Here is a 22,994-nt window from a genome sequence, read left to right as displayed (position 1 = left end):
ATATATATATATATATATATATATATTCTTTTTTTTTTTTTTTGATGCTCAAAACTAGGGCTCCCAACCTGGGCTTCATGTGCCCGGAGACTATTTGCTTGGCCTGCTCAGGAGAACTAGACAGGTGTTCCTTGTGATGGCACACACGCCGTCTTCTTTACATCAATTTGCTCACGACCAGCCCCTCACATGTTCCTCTCTGCCACATGCCATGCCCACCCTCCTGCCATACCCACCTACCCATTCTCTCAGATCCAACACAGTGCCTGACACCTAGTGGGCATTTGATCGATATTTTTGGAATGATGAAACAGACCATCGTCCACTTCTGCTCGGTGGGACATGCAGCCTTGGAGGGCTTCCTGGAGGAGTTGCCAGCTTTGGGGATAAGCCTCCCGTTCCAGCACCCGCGCCAGCTCCTGACTGTGGAGACAAGACTTCTAGCCCGTGTGTGCTTGTCGCATGATGTATGTGTTGTAGTCGGCCTGCCCTCTGATTCTCTCCAGCTCTGGAAGACTTTCTGGACGTGTCCCCAGCCTCTGTCCTCGGCGTCCCTGTGTGGTACTTGGAGAGATAGTAGACCGTATAGCGTACGCTTTATCTGTGACGTATGTAACACGGTCCACTAACCCTCAGTATCAAATCCATCCTCGAGGCCCCTGGAAGTGACGCCATCTTCAGGGAGGCGCCCTCGGACCCAGCATCAGGCCTCTCCATGACACTCGAAGAGATGGTTTTCTGTATGGCATGTTCTTTTCTGCATGATGCGAAATTACATACTCTCGCTCTTCTTATATCAAGTTCTGCCTCGGGAAATCTCACCGTCTCTGGGGAGTGGATCTTGCTTCTCTTTCGGGATCAGTGCTGCTCTCTGGCATTCAGTGACAATGGTTGACTTCGAAACTCTTGTTTAGTATGACACCATGACCTGCTTCTTCTCAGCATCAAATACAGCCGTGAAGAGGTCCCCAGAGACAACTTTGCCGATGCCAGCCTTCCTCCAGCGTCACTGCCATCGTGCGGTACTTGAAGAAATGGTTTACCGTCCCACATACATTCTGAATATGTATGTGGGACGGTAAACCGCTTCTTGGTATCCAGCCCAGCCATCAAAAGCCTCCTGGAGAAAGCCTGAAGTCAAGAGAGGCGACGCTGGTCTCCGCGCCCTCCCTGCTCCATGGTACTTGGCGGAATGGTAGACTGGTAGATGTGTACTTAATCTGTTAATGCTTGCGACGCCGTCTCCTCCTCACTGTCAAATGCAGCCTCCAAGGGCTTCCCTAGGACAACGCTCACCTCTCGGGAGCGATCCCGTTTCCACCATGGCACACCCCTCGCCCATGGTCCTTGAAGTAACCGTGGCCGGCACGGAGAATGTTCACGCAGGGCTGTGCCACCTTCTGCGTCCCATCAGTCTCAAGGCTATGCTCCACTGACTTCAGGACCACGTGCCCATGTAGAGGCGGATACGGCGCCCACAAGACGATGCCACACCAGGTACTTGAAGAGACACACTGACTCTTGTTTTTCATTGACGATGCGTGTACAGTCTATCTTTTTTCCATATCAAGCTTAGTCTTCTCGGGGAAGACACCTCGGCTCTGGATTCAACACTGAGCCCCCACGAAGATCTGATTGGCCTCAAGTGCTTTCAGACGATGTGCGGTCCACAGGCCCATTTCTTCCCCCATCTCCCACCCAGCCTTGAGGAACTTGCCGAAGATGCTGCCAGCCTGAGAGCCAAGTTGGAGCCCTGGTTCTGGCCCCTGCGCCGACCTCACGGTACCTGGAAAGGGTTCCACCACACTGCATGTGTTTGATTAACAGCGTATGTAATGTGGTCTGCTTCTTTTCAGTATCGCGTTCAGCCTCAAAGGTCTCCAGGGAGGTCATGTCCACCTCCGAGACGAGGTATCGGTTCTGGCTCCAGGACTGCTTTGAGATACTTAGAAGAAGTTGACCATGTTTCATACGTCTTACTTACAAAGCATGTGACTCAGTCAGCCTTTTCGTAACAGCCACTGCACTTGGGGGGCTTCCTGTAGGCAGTGCTGAGTATCAGGCATAGCGCTCGTCCCGGCGTCATCTCCACTGTGGGTCCTTGAGGGGTTTCTCTGTGCCGCGTCCACTGCGCCTCTAGCAGACATTGCATAGGGGCCTCTTCTCAATACTGCATCTGGCCTCTGAGGGCTTCCAGAAGGTGATGCTAAGGAGAGGAAAGAGACGCCGGTTCTTACATCAGCCCTTCCCACGGTACCTGAAAAGATGGTTGACCATAGAACATGCGCTGTCTCTATGTCGTATGTAATGTGGTCCACGTCTTCTCAATATCAAATTCAGTCGCAGAGGGCTTCCCCAAGGCAAAGCCAACTTCGTGGGAGACGCGCTGGTCTGGCTTCAGCACCGTTTCGCTGTATGTGGAGAGATGGTCGACCATAAAACGTACGTGTGCTTTATGACGTATGTCACATGGTCCACTAATTCTCAGCATCAGTCAGCCTGAGGGGACTTCCTGGAGGCTACGCCAGCTCGGAAGTAGGTGGTAGGCACCATCCAGCACAGATCACGGGCTTTATTCCCCTGGCCAACACTCAGCACTCAGTCCCAGCCTTACCGGGCATCCTGGAGGTGGTAGTGGCTTTGGGCGTGGGTGTGTGTGGTCACGGCCACCCTTGCTAATGGCTGGTAACTCATGATGTAGATTGCCAGGGCTTCCGGGAGGTGGTGGTCCCAGATGAAGGGAGGCGAGGCGAGGTCGGCTTCCTGGTATTTGAAGACGCGGTTGACCATGGTGTGTACGCTTTATTTATGACGTAGGACACATGGTCTACTTCTTCTCGATATCACATCTTCGCCTTGGAAGACCTTCCAGGAGGTGATCTCAGCTTTGAGGAGGAGCCACTGCCCGGTGTCAGCACTGCCGCTGCTTGGTACTTGGAGAGAGGTGGTCCGTGGCGCGTTCGCTTTATTTATGGCGCACATTACACGGTCGACCTCTTTGCAGTATCTAATCCCGCCTTGCAAGCTTTCCTGGAGCTAACCTCTACAGCGGGGTGGGCACACTCATTCTGCGCTCTTTGCCACTCGGCGGGGTTTGTTTGTGATGCATTTGTCTTGTGTGTGCTGATGACTGTCGCGCGGCAGCCTTCTTCTCAGCAGACTTCGCTGGCTTGGCGGCTTCGCGGGCAGGGCTAACTTGCGGACAAGGAGAATGGCTTCACCACGTGCCTGGGTACATGAGATGGTTGACCAGAGAGCACACGCTTTATTTGTGCCGTTTGTGACCTGGTCCACTAACCCTCAGTATCTAATCCCCTCTTGGAGAACTTCCGGAAGAAGTGTCCACTCTGGGGGAAGGAGACTTTACGGGATCAGCTGGGCCTCCGCTAGACTCGGAAGAGAACACCGTCAAGGCGTCTGCCACCCGCGTGCCAGATACTGCAGACCTGGACTCGTTTTCAGTAGGGGATCTTGGCTTGGAGGGCTTCCCGGCTGTGAGGCCATCCAAACTCAGGGGAAGGGGCATGCTGTCTGCGCCACCCCAAAGTACTGGAGTGACCAGCTGACCAGGGTGTATGGACTTTATTGATGACCCAGGTCATACACCTCAGTATCCAGGGAATCCTTGGGGGGAAATTTGGAGGGGGGAACCCACCTTGGCTTGGGGGCATATGTGTCTCTATGGTAACTGAGAAAAGTTTGCCCCGGGGGTGAACCAAACATGTGACAGCTGTCCCGAGCAGCATCCCTGTGGTCTCACCAGCCTCTGGCCACAATGCCAGTTTCAGGATGTTGAGGCTGCCACCAGGTCTGCTCCACTGGGGTACTTGGATGGACAGCATGCGCTCAACCAGTGGCTTAAACCAGCACGCCAGCCGCCACAGAGTCCAGTTCCGTACTCACAGGACGCCCAGGATTGAAGGTCAAGTCTGGGGAAGAATCACTGGTGTTCTGGTCAGTGTTCATCCATGGTACCTGAAGAGAGGTTTTCTGGGTTTCTGTTTCTTTAATGAGGATGAAACACACCTGGTTAACCTCTTTTCCAGTATCAAATCCCATCTTGAAGGCCTTCCGGTCCAGACCTCAGCTTCCGGGAAAGATGTTTACTGTCGGCTCCCACCCAGTGGACAGAAATAAGTGGTTGACTACAAAGCCTGTGCCTTGTATGTATGACTCGTGTCACCTGTTCTACTAACCATCCATGTGCAATCCGTATTAACAGGGCTTCTGGGATTGGCTGTCAAGTCTGAGGAAGAACCAGCTCATGTCAGTGTAATTGGTGGTACTTGAGGAGAGGTTTTCTAGGTCTCTGTTTCTTTCATGAGGATGAAACACACCTGGTTAACCTTTTTTCCAGTATCAGATCCCACCTTGGAGGCCTTCTGGTCCAGACCTCAGCCTGTGGGATGGGGTGCTGTAGACATGAATGACTTGTTGCCCACAAGCCTGTCCCGTATTTCTGATTTTAGTTACCTGTTGCACTAACCATCAGTATCTTATCCATTCTCAGGAGTACTTCCCAAAGGAATGCCCATGTAGAGGAAGACAGTGGTCCCCAAGATAGCTCCATGCCTGGAACACACAGGTGGGTCATCTGTGGTTGCATTTAGCTTGGACTTAGCCCAAAAACCCATGTTGGCGAATGCCTGTTGCATGGCCAGCATGCCCTGGACAGTGTAGGTTGCCTAGACCACTGCCCCTCAATCTCTGGTTTATTCCGAAAAGATGTCCTAGACATAATGACATCTTTGGGAAGAAAAACCAGTTCTGAGATTAAGACAAGGCCTTGGCGGTCTCTAGAGTTGGTCTGGGATAGGAGCTGTTTATTTCTAGTAGGAATTCTGGAGTGCATGTACCTCTTTAGGAATGTTCGATGTTACACCAGTTCAGGGAAGGGGGCTTTATTATCACCCTGGTCCAGGAGAAATGAGCACATAGCTGACCGCAGGCCATGAGCTTTACCCGGGACACACCTGGTTCACTTGCCATTGTGTCTACTTCATCCTTAGGGGGCAGTGCTGCTGTCGAGGAGGAAGCTGTGTGTCTGGAGGTGGCTCTTTTCTGCGGTCCTCAAGGAGAGGTTTCCTTCAGTATACTCCATCTTTTATGACAAATTATTCACACCAAAGGGCTTCCCCAGTGGCTCAACTGATAATGAACCCGCCTTCCAATGCAGGAGATAGAAGAGATACAAGTTCAATCCCCGAGTCAAGAAGATCCCCTGGAGATGGAAGTGGCAACCTGCTCCAGTAGTCTTACCTGGAGAATTCCATGGACAGAGGAGCCTGGCAGGCTGCAGCCCATGGGGTCGCAAAGACTTGGACATGACTGAGCATGCACACGTCAGGGGGCATCCACACCAACCTCTCTTCAGTATCAAATACCAGCTTGGAAGATTCCCTGAACGAGACAGAAGTTGTCAGCTCAAGTCCAGGGTAAGTGAGCCCACACGTCTGTTTCCCTTGCTCTGCATGGTGTATTTGACACTGATGCTCCTTTCATATCCTTTCCAGTAGGACTCCATGGAGGTGACGCCAAGCTTTGGGGAAGAAAGTGGTTCTTGGTCAGCTCTAAAGCCGGGACACAGAGGTAGGTTGTCTGCATCGTGTTTGTTTCAATGCCAGTAGGCCATGTCTCAGTTCTGGGCTTTCTCGTGGCAGCTGGGGAAGGGGCATGGGTTCTTGAGAAGCCCCAGGTCTTTCCACTTCATCCCCACGTGGTTTGATGAGTGTCAGAACGGTTGCAGGGGTAGCCATAAACAGCAGTGAAGAAAGTCAAAGTGTTAGTCGCTCAGTTGTGCCTGACTCTTTGCGACCCCATGGACTGTAGCCCACCAGGCTCCTTCATCCATGGAATTTTCCAGGCAAGAATACTGGCGTGGGTTGCCATTTCCTTCTCCAGGGGAATCTTCCCAATCCAGGGTTCAAATCTAGCTGCCTATACTGCAGGCAGCTTCTTTACCATCTGAGCCACCAGGAAAGACTACTAGTCTTTAATATCCTGTTAGCTGATGCCCAAACATTATTCCTTCCACCAGAAAAGAGCCATGAGGGGAAAAAGAGAAAAAGGTGAGGAAGTGGGGTCGTGGCGGGGACCATCGCCTCTGATGTGTCCAGGGTAGCAGCTGCTGCATTCTTGCAGGCTGGGCACTCTGGTGGCTCACCAGGGATCAGAGACAGATTTTCAGGGTGGAGTTGGGCAGCCTGAGTGGTGACCCTCTTTGTCCTCTGCTCTAAAGGCCAGCTACGAAGAGAGGGGAGGGCACCATTATACCACTTGACAAGAGAAAGCCTGGGCTTCTTTTTCTGTGACTTTGAGTCCTAGCTCTCCTGGCCTGTTGGGGTGGGCCTGCCTCCTTAGTGAAATGAAAGTCTGCAGAGATCAATATTCCCCCATCAGAGAATTATGGTCAAAAGGGTTTTGCAGTAAAACAGAAGAGCTAACCCAGATGTGGCACAAACATTTGGCCAACTGAATTCCAGAAATGAAAGTTGTTTTTCTTCCTTAATTCTGCTGAATTAAATGGAAGGCAGTGGAAAGTAGTTAAGTGGTGTTTCATGAGGAAGATGGAGGCCTGGCTCTATTCCCAGCTGTCCCTACCCTGCCTTGGCGCTCACTTTACTTAGGACTAACTTGATATCATGCATCTGTTTTTAGAACCACGGCTTACCTGGAAGATTACCTGGACCCGTAGCCGATTCCTTGCAGGGCCTGGGTGTCTATTCACTGCAGACCACATCTCCGGCCTCTTGACCACAAAATGTAGGATTTATTTATGAATTTGCTCCTGATACGTTGACCTTGGGATGCAAACCATTGCTGGGACACTTCCTGAGGCCTGATATATCAATACTTCCAGAAGGAGGTTACAGTTTCCCCATCAAGGAAAGCTCCAATTCCTGGAAAGCAGTTGTAACTAAATGTTCTCTGTACTGGTGGAAAATATTTCACAAGTGACCTCTATGCAGTGTTAAGTCTTAAAGGGTTTCTTGGCTGACCTCTGGAAGCAACCCCAAGACACTTGATTCAGACTCTTCGCTTGTATACGACACATGTCAACGGGTCCATCCGGGGCCACACAGACTCTGGAAAACTTCTCCAGCATCAGTGGAAGGCTGCACGATGTTTTGTTTTTTTTGGTGTGTGTTTTTGACCAGGGCTAATCTTGGATACTTGAAGGAGAGGTTATCCGTGTTGTCTTCTCTTTATTTATGATGAAACATACACGGGAAACCTCTTTTTTAGTATCAAATCCCACCCTGGAGGCACGTCCTGTTCCCGATGCAGCCTTCAGGGAAGGGACGTGGCCAGCTGCACTCTGAGTAGCCAGGGGGAAGGCGGACTGTCGGGTGTCGCAGGGACAGCTGCGTGGAAGGGAAGCCACGTTTGGAGAAGGGCCCAGCTTGCTGTGTTGGAGGGAGGCTGCGCCTTGCGGGTCTCGTCTGTTTAATGACTCACGGTGGGTGGTGGCGCCTCAGGGTGGGATCCAGCCAGGATGGCTCTCTGGACACACCAGCCGCTCTCCAGGGTAGCTGAGGGGATGGTAGGCCGGTGACGTGCACTTCATTTACGATGTAGGTCACCCGTTTGACTATCCACCAGCACCCAGTCCATCTGTGGGATGACATCTTGATGCACATGGCGACTTTGGAAAAGATGTAGGGGGATGGGGGACCGGTGTGAGTCTGCTGTATGGGAAGAGGGGTCGCCCTCTCAGGGGCTCCCTCTCCCACCTTTTAAAAAACAAGTAGAAGCGATCGTCAGTCAACCGTCTCTTCCCAGGGAAACCTCTCCCAGGCGATGGCTAAGCTGCACTGCAGGTGTTAGGGAGGAGGCCCAGCCCGCAGCACAGGTTGAAGACAGGACTTGTGTGTTACCTGCTTCAGGGTCCAGTCTGTTCAGAGAGTGTGTGTGTGTGTGTGTGTGTGTGTGTCTATGGCCAATAGTGCCAATGTGGGGAGCACCTTCTTTTGTGACGTCAGCTCTCTTCTGCGGGGTGTGAAAACAGGCTGTTTGATGAGGCTGTCGTGTATGAGATGAATATCACATGGTCCATCTCTTTTCAGTAGTAAAGCCACCCTGGAGGATTTCCTGGATGTGACGCCTGATTCCAGGCAGCACCACTGGTATCTGTACCGCTGCCAGTGAGCGAGTGGCTGGGGCACCGGCCTCGGTGTGTGCTCACAGCAGGTTTCAGTGTGCCCCTCCTGCATCGTTATCACCTATGGAACCCAGCCTCTCCTTGAGTGTGTTTCAAATCCACGTTCATTACCTGGGGAGGGGGCTTTGCTGTTGTCACTCATCTCTGTGTCTGTTGTTCTGCATTTTTTTGGCCTAGGAGGACTCATCCAGGCTGGACACTGATCAGTGTCAGATGCTGCTTCAGATGCATTCTGGACACGACACGTATGGCAGAGAACACGCCTTGGAGCTCACCATCTGTGAAGGTATGGATGTTGGTATCTCACTCAAGACCATGTGCTCAGTGCAGCACATGTGTCTCCTGGTCCAGTAATTCTGAGTGTCCTTCCCTGGTAGCTCAGCTGGTAAAGAATCCACCTGCAATGCAAGAGACCCTGGTTCAATTCCAGGGTTGGGAAGATCCCCTGGAGAAGGGAACGTCAACCCACTCCAGTGTTCTGGCCTGGAGAATCCCATGGACAGAGGAGCCTGGCGGGCTACAGTCCATGAGGTTGCAAAGAGTTGGGCAGGACTGAGAGACTTTCACTTTTTCCATATCTAAAACAAGTTCTGGAGATGAGGCTTGCTCCAGGGGGTGAAGGTGGGACTCACCATCTGTCACTCTCCTCTTGGACTGCCTGGTGTGTGGGTCTCGCAGCCGTGACAGGGCCCTAGAAAGTAAGGGGAGACTCAGAGGCTGCTTAAGACCGAAACTTGCAACAGGCACATCTCTGTCCACGTCTCATTGGTCAAAGCAAGTCACACAGCCAAGCCCAAAGACACGTGATACGAGGTCCAGGGCACCACGAGGAGGTTACAACGAGGGTGGGATGTGGAGACAGGTGAGGATGTGCCAGTCATCCACATGGGCCACCAAAAACTCGGGTTTCATTCACATACCTCCCGTGTCCTGTCTGCATGGGGGCGCTTCCGCGAGCTGAAGCGGTCAGCAGTGGCGCCGCCGCCAGGCCAAAGGTCGTTCCCCTTCCTTTGAGGCAGTGTTGCCCTTGAGCCGTCTTCTGTGTTTCGACAATCGTGAAACATCCCTTCTGGCACCCGTTTCATGAAGACATGTCACCCGATGTGCCAGCAGGACCCATTTGCTCTCAGAAGTGTTGCCACGCAGAGAAGCTGAGCTGCTGAACGATCCTGACGTGTGGTGCTTAAGGAGAAGTTGCCCGTGTCTTTTTCGCTTTATATGTGACGAAACATTCGCGGTGCACTTCTTTTTCAGTATCCAATTCAGCCTCGAAGACTTCTTGGTTCCGGTGCCAACCTCACGGAAGGCATGTGGGCACATGTAGTAGACTCTGGTCAAGATTTTTGCCCCCCGCCCGCCGAATCTTTTTTTCTTCCCCAGTGTCCCCTGATTTCTCTCATGTTTGAGCCCCTGAATCAAACCTTGCCTGAAGCTTGCCCTGCCTTGACGGTTTTCAGTTGTATGAAGCCTCTCTCTCCCTTTATTTTTTGGCCAGTTTGAGTTGGGTTTTATCTTACTTGGATATAAACAGATGATACTGCGCTGCTGCAGTGATCCAAAAAAAAACAACCCTGCATTTATCTTTCAAGGATATATGTCTCTTAGTTCAGCTATCTTCAATATCGCAAGGTGAAGTCTTGGTGAAAAATGCCTTTTTCTTACAGATTTACTGTGTTTGCACTTCAAAAATGTTGTCCTCTTGGTTTAATTTATGAATGACAAGTAATCCCCAATTATGTGCTTTGTGTCCAGGGAACACCATTGGCATGGGCCCCTCTCCAAGAGACCTGAAGGACGGTTGGACCCCAGAACATCTCCCCTGCCTCCTTCGCCCGCAGGATCCCCGCTCCCTGGGAGGACTTCCTGGAAGTGATGCTGACTTTGGAAAAGACATCATTTCTTCATCCCTATGGTCCAGTGGCCCTCTGTGATGGATTTTCTGTATTTGTCACAAGTCATCCTGAACAGACTGTCTTGTAGAACTAGACCATCTCTCAAAGGAACCAGGAGTGTCTGTAAGAAGGGGATGCTGGAATCAGGAGCTTGCCAGACACCCTAGGGGTGGTCCACGGACAGCAGATGCTCCTTCGGCGGCTTGTCCCACCTAATTTGAGGTCCTTGGCTTCGCATTTCTCAAGAGGATGCCTTGCAGAACCGCTGACTCACGGAGGAGATTTTATTTCAGAGTCCCAGACCACCCCATTTCCTCTGAAATGATGCTCCGCATGACCATTTGCAGACTTCATCGCAAACATACGGAACCCGGCTGTACTGATTATTGGATTCTGCCCGTGAGCTCTCCCTGGAATCATGAGTGAGAGAGAGGCTGGGGTTGATTGACTTCATCTGTGACAGCCATGTGACCCACCTCCGCCCCGTGTCAGCCTCACCCGTGAGGGCTGCCCCGACGCTGCAGACACGGAGCGCCGTCCGCCTCCTCCCAGGTGAGCAGATGCCCCACCGCCTTCAAGCACCCATTGACTGGATGGTACTGGCCGAGGCCCGGCCGCCGCACCCTGACGCGCAGTATCCCTTCCACACAGGCGGACCGTGGGCTGTGAGCATGTCCGTGCCCATCGGGGCTGACCACTGGTGCCTGGAAAGAAGTCGCCCATGTTCTTTTCGCTGATATGTGACGAAACAAACATGGTGCACTTCTTTTCCGGCATCAAATCTCAGCTGGAGGAGCCCTGGCCCCCACGGCGCTTCACGGAAGGGGCTCCGGCGTCCCTGCTGTCTGGGTATGTATGTGGAGGCTGGCCCTTCATCTCAGCTCGAGGAGCCCCTGGCCCCCAGGGCACGTTACGGGAGGGGCTCTGGTGCCCCTGCCTCTCTGGGTATGTACGTGGAGGCTGGCCCCTCATCCACTGACCATCCTTGGTTTGATCACAGGTCATGCTTGCCTCTAAGAACGGGCATGACTGTGAGAGCCCTCGGTCAGGTTCCCATTTCCCGCTGCAAGAGAGGCTGGGTAAACATGTCCAGGTGAAGAATTTCACCCAGCATTTGAGGGGGAGGTTCAGATGAGAAGCGGCCCCCTTCCCAAAATAATACAGCTAAATAGTGGCAGTGGCAACAACAAAAACTCAGAGCCGATGCAAACGATCCACCAGCCCTCTCCGGAGGTGGAGGTGCATGGTGCCCAGGTGCGTGGATGTTAGCTGTGATCGTCCCCTGGGGGACCGTCCCCCACACCTCCCTAGGAGGGCTGATCAGGGACACCTGATGTTGTGGAGGGTGGCGGTCCCTGGGGTTCTGGAAGAGGGGTTTTCCCAGGACGGCCATTTCACTGGGACTAATTCTGCTCAGCCCCTCTTTCTAGGTTCCAGTCCTGCCCTGGAGGGACATGTTCCCAGATGCCGTTGGCAGAGCAGGAACATTGGTGTCGGCCCCCTGGTCGGGACCAACGAGTGGACGTGCCTCCTAAAAGTTGATGCTGTCCCGTCTTTCGGTCTCTGGCTCCATGCACCTGCCACCATCTTCCCGCAGGAGGCACCACGGGGCTCTGTGGACCCTTTTATTCTGTGGTCCTTGAAGAGAGGTATTCCCAGGTGAATTCGTTTTAGTTATGACGAATCGGTCTTGGCCAACCTCTTTGCAGTATCAAATCCGACGTGGAAGAAGGGCCATCGGAGCTGGGACTCTTGGCGTTGGCAGTTCCGGAGGGTAAGTAAGTGGCCAGTTGCTGTCTAGAGAGTTCGAGTGGCATTCCTGGACAGCTGGTCCCCTAATGCTCACTTTCTGTCTTCCTTAGGAGGAGTTTCTGGAGCCCTGCCAACTGGGACCAGAGGCCGCAGGGTTGGTTCCTCTCAATGCTCTGTTTGGTACTAGAAAAGAGGTTGTCTGTGTTTCTTAGCTTTGTTTATGATGAAAAATATGGGTACACTTCTATTTGAATATCATACCCCATCATGGAAGCCCAGCTCCAGCTTCCGGGAAGAGACGTTAGTGATGAACCCCATTAGTGGCACTTGGGTGATGCTGGGCTCAGTGGCTGCCTGCGGAACGGTTGACTCCTGCCCCACCCATCCTTGGGGGCCTGTCCTCCTGTCAGAGGCTGTCATGGGGACAGAAACAACTTTGGAGAAGAAGCAGCTGTTCCCAGAGGTCCATCAAGAAAGGCTGTCCAAGATGTGGCTCACAGAGCCTGCCTGATTGACCAAGTCAAGGGCCACCCTCTTGGATGATGGGAAGGCTCAGATGCAGGAACACCTGCCAGGCTTTCTGAACCAAGATAGAGGGCAGCTGGCCCCAGAGCCCCAGAGTCTCCGCAGCCCTGAGGACCTCCTAGAGGGGGGATTCTGGTTCTGAGCCACCCATGGGATGTGAAGTCGCCCAATGATGCCTCTGTCCTATGCCCAAGGAAACAGGAAAGGTACAGCCTTCAGAACTGAGCCTCCTTCCCACCTGGGAGGCCGTCCACATCCTGCAGCTGATGTCAGGGAGGGCCACTTATACCTGCATACCAGGTAGGTCAAAGGATGGCTTGGAGGGAGTGTGAGGTCTTTGATGGCATCTGTTCTTTGCGTGTGAGTGCTCACCATCCATTTCTTTTGCAGGAGGATGTCCAGCAGACAGAAGAGGAACATTTCACAGAAGCTGGTCTGAGATGTTCGAAAGGAGGTTGTCCGTGATGTATTTGCTTTATTTGTGGCAGATATTGCACGGTTGATCTCTTTTCTTCATCAAATGCCTTCTTGAAGGATTCGCTGCACGTGGGGGGTCAAATTCTGGCATGGGGAGTGGGGAGGTGTTAGCCCCACTCTGAGGGCATGGGAACAGATGGTTGACCAGATGGCTAGTGTTCTCCTCTGTTTTTCTTCATTTCTTCTTTTGCAAATTAAGAATGTATTAAATGATATCCTATCATCCTGTTTTTTACAGTAAATCTGTCAATGTGAAAAATTAGGCTGTGTAACACCAATTTCTTTTAAACAGTTGACAAATAAATGTGAACAAAAAGTTGTTTAGCACATTTTTTTTTTTTGGAGTTTTAGAAGAATCCTGAACCAAAACCTCCAGTGTTTTGGTTTCCAAAGCTTAACCTCTGAAAGAACAGATTAGCCACCAGAAATACACTGAACAAATTATAATGATAAAGATGAGATGATCATGGGAATTGTTATGACTGTGTGGCAGGTGTACTGATGTTTTAGTATAAAACTTATTTTTCAGATTGTTTTATTTTAATAATAACTTTTTTTAAGACAAAATACCAGTCTTCTTGGGAAAGTTACAATTTTAAAGTTCTTAACAGAAAGAGACTACAAAGTCTTTACACACTCCTCAAAGGCCCCTGTGCTGCATCTCATCTAATTGTCTCTGACTTATCTTTTTGTAGTTTTGCTGGGGAGCAGAGTGCTGTTTTTAATACGTACTTTTATCCTAAACTTGGAGAAGAGTTCCTCAAGACTTGTAGGCAGGTGGATTATTCAAGAAGAGTTCTCCAGGAAGACCATTCCAGAGGGAAGTAGGGGTAACAGGAGAGGGAGGGGGTTAAGCCCAACAGTGAGCAGACACGGTTATCAGCTCATGGACCCCTGGTAGCCCACCTGGCATGTTATCCTCAGCAGGACACTCAGGGCATGATGCCTGCTTCTTGGAAGAGACAACAGGTGAGTTGACATTGATTCCCCAGGACCCCTGCAGAGGAGTTTCGTGGCTAGTCACTACATCTGTTCCAAATCTCAACTGGCTGCCTACATTTCAATTTTTTAAAAAATACAGCCCAGCTGGGAATTATTCCTTAAACAGCATGTCCTCCTCATGCATGACCATGCTTGTAAGACCCACTCCTGGGTACTTGAGCGATGTTGGTCACAAACTTAGACCCTCTGATCCCCTAAACATCCACAGCCCACTTATTCTGGACAAGGCTTCATGGAGGAAACACCAACCTGGATGGCATGGCACAGCTCCCGATGGCCCGTGGAAAGCACTGGGCTGTGTACGTTTGCCTCATTTATGATAAATGATGCTTGGGGACGTCAGGGGGTTCAGGGTTGCTTCCTCAGCAAGCCAAGGCTGTAGGGGAGGGGCTCTGGCTCTGTAGATGATGGGCGTGACCTGGTCCCCTCCCCTTGGGGTCCATTCATCTCTAGAAAGAGTGCCTGCCTCCGCCCTTGTGACAGGCCCTAGTTTTCCAGGTCAAGGTTTTTTTGAACCAATTCCAACTTTAGCAAAGCAATACTGGTATCAGTGCCTCTCTGTGGAATATGAACGGAGGGTCAAGCACAGAATACGTGCTTTGCTTCTGAAGAGCGCCTTTCGGCCCATTTGTCTTCAATGTGGAGCTGTGTTTAGGAGGGCTTCCCAGGCGGTGGCAGCTGTGCAGAACAGGGGCTGAGTCTGGGATTATTGCTGATGTGATGTTTGCTTCAGGTCGGGAAGACCCCCTGGAGAAGGAAATGGCTACCCACTCCAGTATCCTTGCCTGGGCAATCCCATGCACAGAGCAGCCTGGTGGGCTGCCGTCCATGGGGTCACACAGAGTTGGACATGACTGAGTGAGTAACACTTGTGCCTTCACTTTAGGAAGCACACTTTACCAGGAATTGACAGCACCTATTTTGGTAAGTCTCTGTATCCCCCGGTCCACCTAAAAAGTGATTTTTCTGGAAGTTGTAAAATGTTTTGGTTGGGAGGGAGGGTGGCTGGTAAGCCTCTCAGTGGGGTTTGAAGTGACACTGTATTTGTCTAATGCAGCCCAACAGCCTATCCTGTTGATTTACCCAGTCCTGCCTTTTGGGACCTTCCAAATACAATCTCACTTTCTAGAAGGTTCTTTGATGTCCTCATCCCTCCAAGGTATGAGAAAGGATGCCTGACGACCTTGCACGCTTTCCCGCACTCTGTGTTGTAGGATGCCTCAGGAGGGCCTCAGGGAATTGACCTTGACTTTAGGAACGTTGCCTGGAGAATCCCATGGAGGGAGGAGCCTGGTAGGCTACAGTCCGTGGGGTTACAAAGAGTCGGACATGACTGAGCGACTTCACTATGATATTTTCAGGACTTACTGAAAGGATAGTTATTCCTACTGTATTTGCTTTATTTATAGTGACTTTTTGAAGCCTGTTCACTTTTCCAGAATGAGATTCTGCTTTTCCAGACCTGATTGGGGTGGAGATACCAGGGTTTCCCTCAGCAGGGGGGCTGACAGCAAGGTAGACCCCAAGGGGCCAGGGTCTGATGTCATAGTTCCTTCCTGGAGTTTAGAAAGGACTTGATGGCCTGCAGTTGCATCTTTTCTAGCTGTATCATGTTCTGGCTTGTGCTTCCCACGGCTGCTCAATGTTTGATATTCAAAAGGTGGATATTCCTTCTATGTTTACAGGATTGACAGCTAAACATAGAGGAAAATCCACATTTTAAGTATCTAAAGTTGCTTTTGAGACATTTCTGCACACAAAATCCGCCCCCTCATTGAAGAGAGAGGAAGGTTAACTGTCGCCCCAAAACACAACCACACACACGTGCATACACGTGCATGCACACACACACACGGAGGGAGTACATGTACTCCACCTCCTTCCCCCTTAGTGACGGGACAGGCGACCTTCCTGGCCGCCAGCTCCAGAGGCTCACGCCTAGTGGACTTGTCCTGTGTTATCTCTATTTCTGATGGGTTGTGCTCAGGTTCACGCTTTCCGGGACTAAATCCTTCTTTGGTATTTAAAAGGTGGATATTCCTTCTATGTTTATGTTATTTATGGTTAAACATAGAGGAAATTCCACGTTTTCAGTATCAAATGCTGCTTGGAAACTTTCCTGGACTGAAATCTCCATCAGGGGAGCCAGGTGGGGCTAAGCCCCTCCAGGGTAAGTGGAAGTTGGTGGACCCCAGCACATGTGATCCGTTCCTGGCACATGTCTGTGGACCACCTGCTTGTCTTGGGGAGACCCTCCCACCGAGTGGCCAACTCGGGGGGAGAGGCTGGGGTCCCGGTCTCTCCAGGGCAGCTCAGCAGTTTTTGCTATGTGTCTTTCATTTCAGATGGATCGTGCCTAGGGCGACGCTTCCCGGGATCCATCCTCTTTGGTATTTAAAAGGTAGATTTTCCTTCTATGATTACGGGTTTGGTGATTAATCATAGAGGAAAATCCACATTTTCGGTATCAAATGCTGCTTTGGAGACGTGATTGGGACTGGCATGCGGGTGGGGGCAGGAGGCAGGGCTGAGCCCCCAACCTGGGTTAGTGGAAAGGTGGTGGGCTGCAGAACATGTGCTTCCTTCGCGTCATATGTCTGCTGACCATCACCTTTAGAAGCCCCCTCTCGCTGAGGAGCCCACCAGCCAAGGAGGCCATGGCGTGTGGCCGCAGCTCTGCCACAGGACTGGACACAGCTTCCCTGACCGTCTTGCTTCCATTTTCGGTAAATTACGCACGCAAGTCTTTTCCAGAACTCCATCTTTCTTTGGTATTTAAAAGGTGGATATTCCTTCTATGTTTACGTGATTCATAGATAATCATAGAGGAAAATCCATGTTTTCAGTATCAAATGCTACTCTGGAAATGTTTCTGGAAGAGACTGGAGGGCCAGGCCCCGAGGCCTGGGCAGGTGGAAGGTTGGTGGGTGGGTGGCATGCCGTGTCTTAGTTAAGGACGAACGCCTGGGGTTCATCCATACTCGGGAACCATCTCTGGCCGAGCAGCCCACTCGGTGAGATGCACATCGTGGGTTTCTTGTCCGTCCATCCGTGAAAGCTTATCCACCCGACGTGACTTTCATGTTTGATGACTGAAGCACAGATTGGAGTTCTCCTGGACAGAATCCTTCTTTGGTATTTAAAAGGTAGATTCTCCTTCTATGAGTACATTATTTACGATTAATCATAGAGGAAAATCCACGTTTTCAGTATCAAATGCTGCTTGGAAACCTCGGAGGATGCGACATCGCCGTCAAAGAAGGAAGGGGGTGGTCAGGGGTCTCCTGTGCTCTGTGTGAGGTGTGCCATTCAGCTGACTTGCCCTCCGTCTGGTCGTGCGGTCATGAGACTGCTCTCGGGATTACTTCGAGTCTGAATGAATTTTGTTCTCTGTGTGTTTGCCATGTTTATATAGCATTTTCCAGAGCCCCCTCTTCTGCAGGAATCTTAGAGATTACCTGGGGGTCAGCGTTAGGAGGGGGCCCTGGTGGAGGTACCACTTTCGGGATGCGGGATTCACCCACGGCCAGGAGCTCTGCCCACAGCCCCGTGTTGCCTGCCCACTAACCCTGCCTGTCCAATCTGTCTGTCTTAGACTCACTCCTGGAGCAGAGGCCAGCTCTGCCACAATGCAAATGGCTTTCCTGCCAGTAGTGGTGTTTGCTGCTCAAAGAGAGATTATCCTTCTTGGGTTTGCATTGATTGTCATGAACATGCATAGGGCAATCTCTCTGAGATGCAAGTGCCTGCCTGGGAGGGCTTCTTGGAGAATCAGAGGTCAGGACCACCACAGGGTAGGCAAATGCATGCTGACCACGGTGTATGCGCCTCTATCTTGATGTCTGTGACCTGGTTTCTCCTCTTAATCCCCTGCATCCTCCCAAGAACCTTCTGGAAGAGATGATGGCTTTGTAGAGGATGCGGTGGTTTTCTGTTCAGTTTGGGATGTGGTGTCTTCCTTGGTGGGAAGACTGCTTAGTGTGATGCTGAAGCTGCCATGAGCTGTCACTCTGTCCAGTGTCCCCAGCTACGATGCCAGGCTCTGGAAGGAGACCTCAAGGTCAGTGTGTCTCCCAGTATGAGGAAAGAAGGCTCAACAGCAAGTCAGGGTCTGGCTCATTCTTGACTCATCTGGTCTACCCCATGGACTGTATCCCACCAGGCCCCTCTGTCCATGGAATTCTCCAGGCAAGAAGATTGGAGTGGGTTGCATTCTCTTCTCCAGGGGATCTTCCTGACCCAGCAATTGAACCCATGGCTCCTGTATCTCCCACATTGCAGGCAGATTCTTTACTGTCTGAGCTACCAGGGAAGCCCCACCCAGTCTACATACCCAGGCTATTCTTGGGCTGACTTCTGGGCTTTAATGTCCTTTTGAGGGAAGGGAGTGGGTGTGGCTGCTAGTCTAGAGGAAAGGAACCGGGTAGCCCTGAGCACCATATTTTATGGAATTTGCCCTGGGACCATAAGCCCAGTGTTCTCTTAGTCCATAGTCCTTCTCTTGGCCTCATAATTGTGATGGGAGGATCCTGGGATGTCTGATGTCATTATCTGTTTCATTGGAGAGTTGGCCCCTGGGGATTCCTCTGTCCTTTAGTGAATCTTGCCGTAGATGAGTGCTTTTGAGTGGCAGCTCGGGTGACTTTCTGGACACAGTGTCAGCTGCAGGTGGGAGGATGCTGGCCTTAACGCTGCCGCACGATTTGTGAGTGAGGAACAGGTCATGGACTGTGTTGCTTTCTTCTTTTGCTTTTGCTCTTTAGTGATGCATGCGATTGTGTCTTCTAACCCCTGGCAGCCCACCTGTCACCAGGGGAACTTCCTGGAGGGAAAGACTTCGGGTGGAAGGGCGGTTTTGCAGGCTCTCAAGGACTGTCAGTCATCTGATGCTCGCTGTCAAGTTCTACAGGACAGCGCTGGCTTTGGGAGGCAGTCCTGTCTTGGAAAGATGCTGGGGAGCCCAGCCATCCCAGGGCTGGGTCTCAGTGTGCAGGGGCGGGGTCACTACCGGCTCCTCCCCCTTGGTCTCGGGGCCTGCAGGAGGCGAGCCCCCTCTGGGGAGGCTGCGGCGTGGTCCTCATTGGAGCTGCTCTTTGGTACTTGAAGAGAGGATACCCTTTGTATGTTCACTTTATTAATGGCGAATATACAGAGGGAGACTCTTATTTGCGTATCAAACTCTGACCGGGAAGGCACTTGGACCCAGCTCCACCTTCTGGATGGAGACCCTGTTGTCGGCTCCTCGCAGGTATGTCCTCGCTTCCCAGGCCCAGATGTGGGCTCTGGCCATGACGTCAGCCCCAGGTCCTCCTCTGGGGGACTCCCCAGAGGCCGCGCCAGGCTGGTGGGGGACAGCGGTGGCCTTTTGTGCATGCTGTCTGTTGTCTGTATTGAGTCTAACGGTGATTTGCTCTTTTAAAGGCACGTGGACCTGCCCTTTGTCACTACCAAGTCCCACCCTGGAGGCTTCCCAGTACCATGTCTAACTCAGAAGAGAGAACCTGATGCAGACCCTTTTGAAGGAGACGCATGAGTGATGGTGGACCACAGGCTTTATTTATGATGGTTCCAAGCAGGATGGGCCAACACCTGCCAGTCCATCCCAGAGGACTTCCTAGAGGTGGCGCTCACTCACGGGAAGAGGCTGAGGTTTGCTGGCCAAGGCTCCTCTTCGATGTTCAGGACAGCACCCTCGTGCTCACGGTCCCCAAGATGAATCTGTAAGAACTCTTTCTGTTTGTGATTCGTGGTTCCAGTCCTGCCTGGAGACAGTGTCCTCCACAGGAAGCACCCAGCTCTGGGGAGGAGCATGGGAGCCATCGCCCTGGGCCAGGTACGTGGATGCTGAAGGTCAGAGGGACGTGCTTCTGTCTCCACGTGTGTTCTCCAGTCCTCTGACCTTCCTGCATCCCGTTCATCTCTAGGATGACAGCTAGAAGACGAGGGCTCTGGCTCTGTGTTTGTGGAGACGTTTCTTGGGCTGTGTAACCATCCACTTGGTGGACAGCCTGACCACCGTGGGGGTCCCCAGACCCTGAGGCCAGCATCGGGGAAGACGTATTGCTGTGGCCCCATCGAGGAGCAGGTGTCGTCTGCGAGAGGTGGGTGCCTTCCCCTGGGGGAGGAGCTGGGTTTCCTGCTCGCCCGTGGCCTTCTGTTTCTACCCCTTCTGAAGGGCCTCCTTGGCATTGAGGCTGCCGTGGGGAGCTGGTCGTGCTCTGCTGAATCCATGTTTCTGTGGTACGTGGAGTTAGACTCCTTTTCAATGTCGACTCTCCTAGCATGGCTTCCCAGTGTGATGCCAACCTCCAGTAGGGCATGGGGAGTGTGGGGAGGAGGCCCCTGTGGGAGGTATGATGGTGACCACGGGGCCTTGACTTCATCCGTGATGTAAATTCACCCAATCCCCTCACCCTGGGTGCGTAGTCAGGAGGACTTCCTGGAGGAGGTGTCCATTCTGGTTCCACCTCCAGCGTCATTCTGCAGAAAGCAAGAAGCTAGCTGAGCTCTGGGCATGCTCTGGAAGGCCGTGGGGTTGATCTTTTCAGGAGTAAGCCCTGATTTGGAGTGATTCCTGAAAATGATATTGATGTCAGTGAAGGGGCACTGGCTTCTGTCCGTCCCCAAGCTGGGATGGAGAGCAGTCCAGCAGGCACACACCTGGCAGGCGGTGTCTGCCCCCTGGTCTGCCGATTCTGCATCCCCCACCCCCTCCCTAGGCTGTTTCCCGGGAGACGAGGCCAGCTCTGTGAACAGTAGCGATGGACCTGCCCAATGCTACTACCGTTTGGTACTTAGAGCGAGGTTGCCCTTTGTATATTCAGTTTTTTGATGTAGAATATACAAGGGCAAGCTCTCTGTGAGTATCAAACCTTGGACCCAGTCCACATGCAGCAAGGGATTCGGTATGTGTGCATGACCGTGTGTCCAGTGGTGTGTGGCAAATGGCTTCAGGGTCACCAGTTGGCAGAGGTGACATCTCAGGCACACGGCTGCCTTTAGAGAAGTTGATGGGCCCTGGGGAGTGACACCTCCCGGTTCTGCCTGGGGTGGGGGCGGGGGCGGTCAGGAGGCATGCACTGCGTGTGTACGACCCGGGTCCTGAGACGGCCAGGTCGGGCCCGGTGTGGGTGGTGGCTGCATCGTCACTGCACGTGTATGCTGGGTGCCTGTGAACTGATGCACTAACCCTCAGCGTCTAATTTGTCCCCAGGACTGTGCCTTGAAGACGCTCCACGTCCTCCCAAGGCAGTGGCTTTCTTTCCCGTGCTAACCTTTGGTACTTGGAGAGTGGTTATCCCTGTCCTGTTCGTTTTACTCATGTCGAATCGTACAGGGTCATCCACTTTTTCAGTATCAAGAGCGCAGACCGTAGAGTTCGATTTCCTGTGTTTGGATCCCGCCTCTGACACTTACTAACCGGGCAACCTTGGGCAAGGATATTTCATCGTGCCGTGCCTGCTGTCTCGTGTGGAAGGGGGGCCGGAGGGCTGTGGGGGGCTGGGTGCGTGCAGACTTGTACATGGATTAGAGCAGAGTCACAGTCGGGGCACTGTGTGCTAGGAAATGCTTGGTAATGGTGATGCAATTATCGAAATTTCTCCTTGGCATTTTGGAGTGGTGTTGAGATGTGGACAGCAGATCACCCTCAGGTATGTGAGTGGATGCTTGAGCCCACTGTGTTCAGTGGGGTGGCCGAGGCTTTGGAAATGCAGTCACTAAGCCCTTCTCCTGACGGCATTTGGAAAAGCAGGGTACAGTGGGGCCCTCGGCCGTGACCATGGGCCACCTGGAACCTTGGCCCGAGGGAAGGTGGACAGTCCTTGGCTATCTGCCTGAGCCACCCTCCGCAGAACACTAGGGCGTGGTCACCAAGCAGAGGGAGCAGCGGTTCAGTTCCGCCTCCCCGGTACCTGGAGACACATGGTCCTTGATGCATGCGTGCACGCGCGTGTGTGTGTGTGGTGTGTGCACGCACATATGTGTGTGTGTGTGTGTGCTCGGGTTTGCTGAGCTGCAGTCACTGTCCATTCTTGAACTGAAGACCTGGAGGTGCCAGTGTTCCTGTCCACGTCGCTATTTCATACTTGAGGAGAAATTATCCTTGGTGTGTTTGCTTTATTTGGGATGAATCATACAAGGACAATTTCTTTCTGAGTATCAAATCCTGCCTCAGCGGACTTGCTGAACCCCATGACGAATTCCATAGAGATGCGTGTGTCAACCCTTTGGGGGGCTCCTGCCTGGCTGGGGGCTGAGAGCTTGCAGGGACTCATGCTGGGGGACCACTGCTCGAACCTTCAGGAACCTAGCGGCGGGGCCAAGATTGGCCACGGGCCACCAAGCTCCCTGGTACTGTCTCGACGTGCTTTCGTCATGGGTGTGTGTCATGAGTGACCCAGCATTCAAGGCTCATCAGATCCTGCTTCTTGAAGGCTCTGCTTGGACACAAAACCAACTTTAGGATCAAGTCATTGCTGTCGGCTCCCCTGTCCCCTGCCTGAGGACGTGAGCAATTGCCGAGCATGTGGCCGACTCTGTGTGAAACTGACCCACTAACCCTCATTGTTTGGACCACCCAAGAAGAACCTTCTGGAAAGGACAATGACCTTGGAGACGACGCCAAGTTCTTCTGGATGGCACAGTTCATTGATGCTTAAAGAATGGTTGTCCATAGTATGGTCTCTGGAAGAATTGAAGCTTTTGAACTGTGGTGTTGGAGAAGACTCTTGAGAGTCCCTTGGACTGCAAGGAGATCCAACCAGTCCATCCTAAAGGAGATCAGTCCTGGGATTTCTTTGAAAGGAATGATGCTAAAGCTGAAACTCCAGTACTTTGGCCACCTCATGTGAAGAGTTGACTCATTGGAAAAGACTCTGATGCTGGGAGGGATTGGGGGCAGGAGGAGAAGGGAACGACAGAGGATGAGATGGCTGGATGGCATCACTGACTCGATGGACATGAGTTTGAGTGAACTCCAGGAGTTGGTGATGGACAGGGAGGCCTGGCGTGCTGCGATTCATGGGGTCGCAAAGAGTCGGACACGACTGAGCGACTGAACTGAACTGAACTGAATATCAGACAACCATTTTTTTAGTATCCAAATGTCCAGATGTGCTTCACAGTTCTTCTTGAGGATGGTGCTGACTTCAGCAAGAGGACACGGGGGCCTAACTTACCATGGA

The 22,994-nt window shown here is 52.1% G+C and overlaps 1 long non-coding RNA gene across 2 annotated transcripts; it reads left to right on the top strand.

Annotated features, from left to right (window-relative positions):
* Positions 1 to 1,103: 1,103 nt before the first annotated feature.
* On the top strand, positions 1,104 to 22,623 carry LOC112580813. Of its 2 annotated transcripts, none has more exons than XR_006546873.2 (10): positions 1,104 to 3,954; positions 4,047 to 4,163; positions 4,511 to 4,585; positions 5,010 to 5,435; positions 5,517 to 5,589; positions 6,658 to 8,447; positions 9,914 to 10,605; positions 10,705 to 11,827; positions 11,916 to 19,642; positions 19,734 to 22,623. It is a non-coding gene; the product is annotated as an uncharacterized LOC112580813 (long non-coding RNA). The 2 variants fall into 2 exon arrangements; XR_006546874.2 differs by having other exon boundaries at positions 5,514 to 5,589.
* The last annotated feature ends 371 nt before the right edge of the window (positions 22,624 to 22,994 follow it).

Source organism: Bubalus bubalis, chromosome 20 (assembly GCF_019923935.1).
Source record: "Bubalus bubalis isolate 160015118507 breed Murrah chromosome 20, NDDB_SH_1, whole genome shotgun sequence".
Lineage (NCBI taxonomy): Eukaryota > Metazoa > Chordata > Mammalia > Artiodactyla > Bovidae > Bubalus > Bubalus bubalis.
This window is presented reverse-complemented; position numbering and strand designations above follow the sequence as displayed.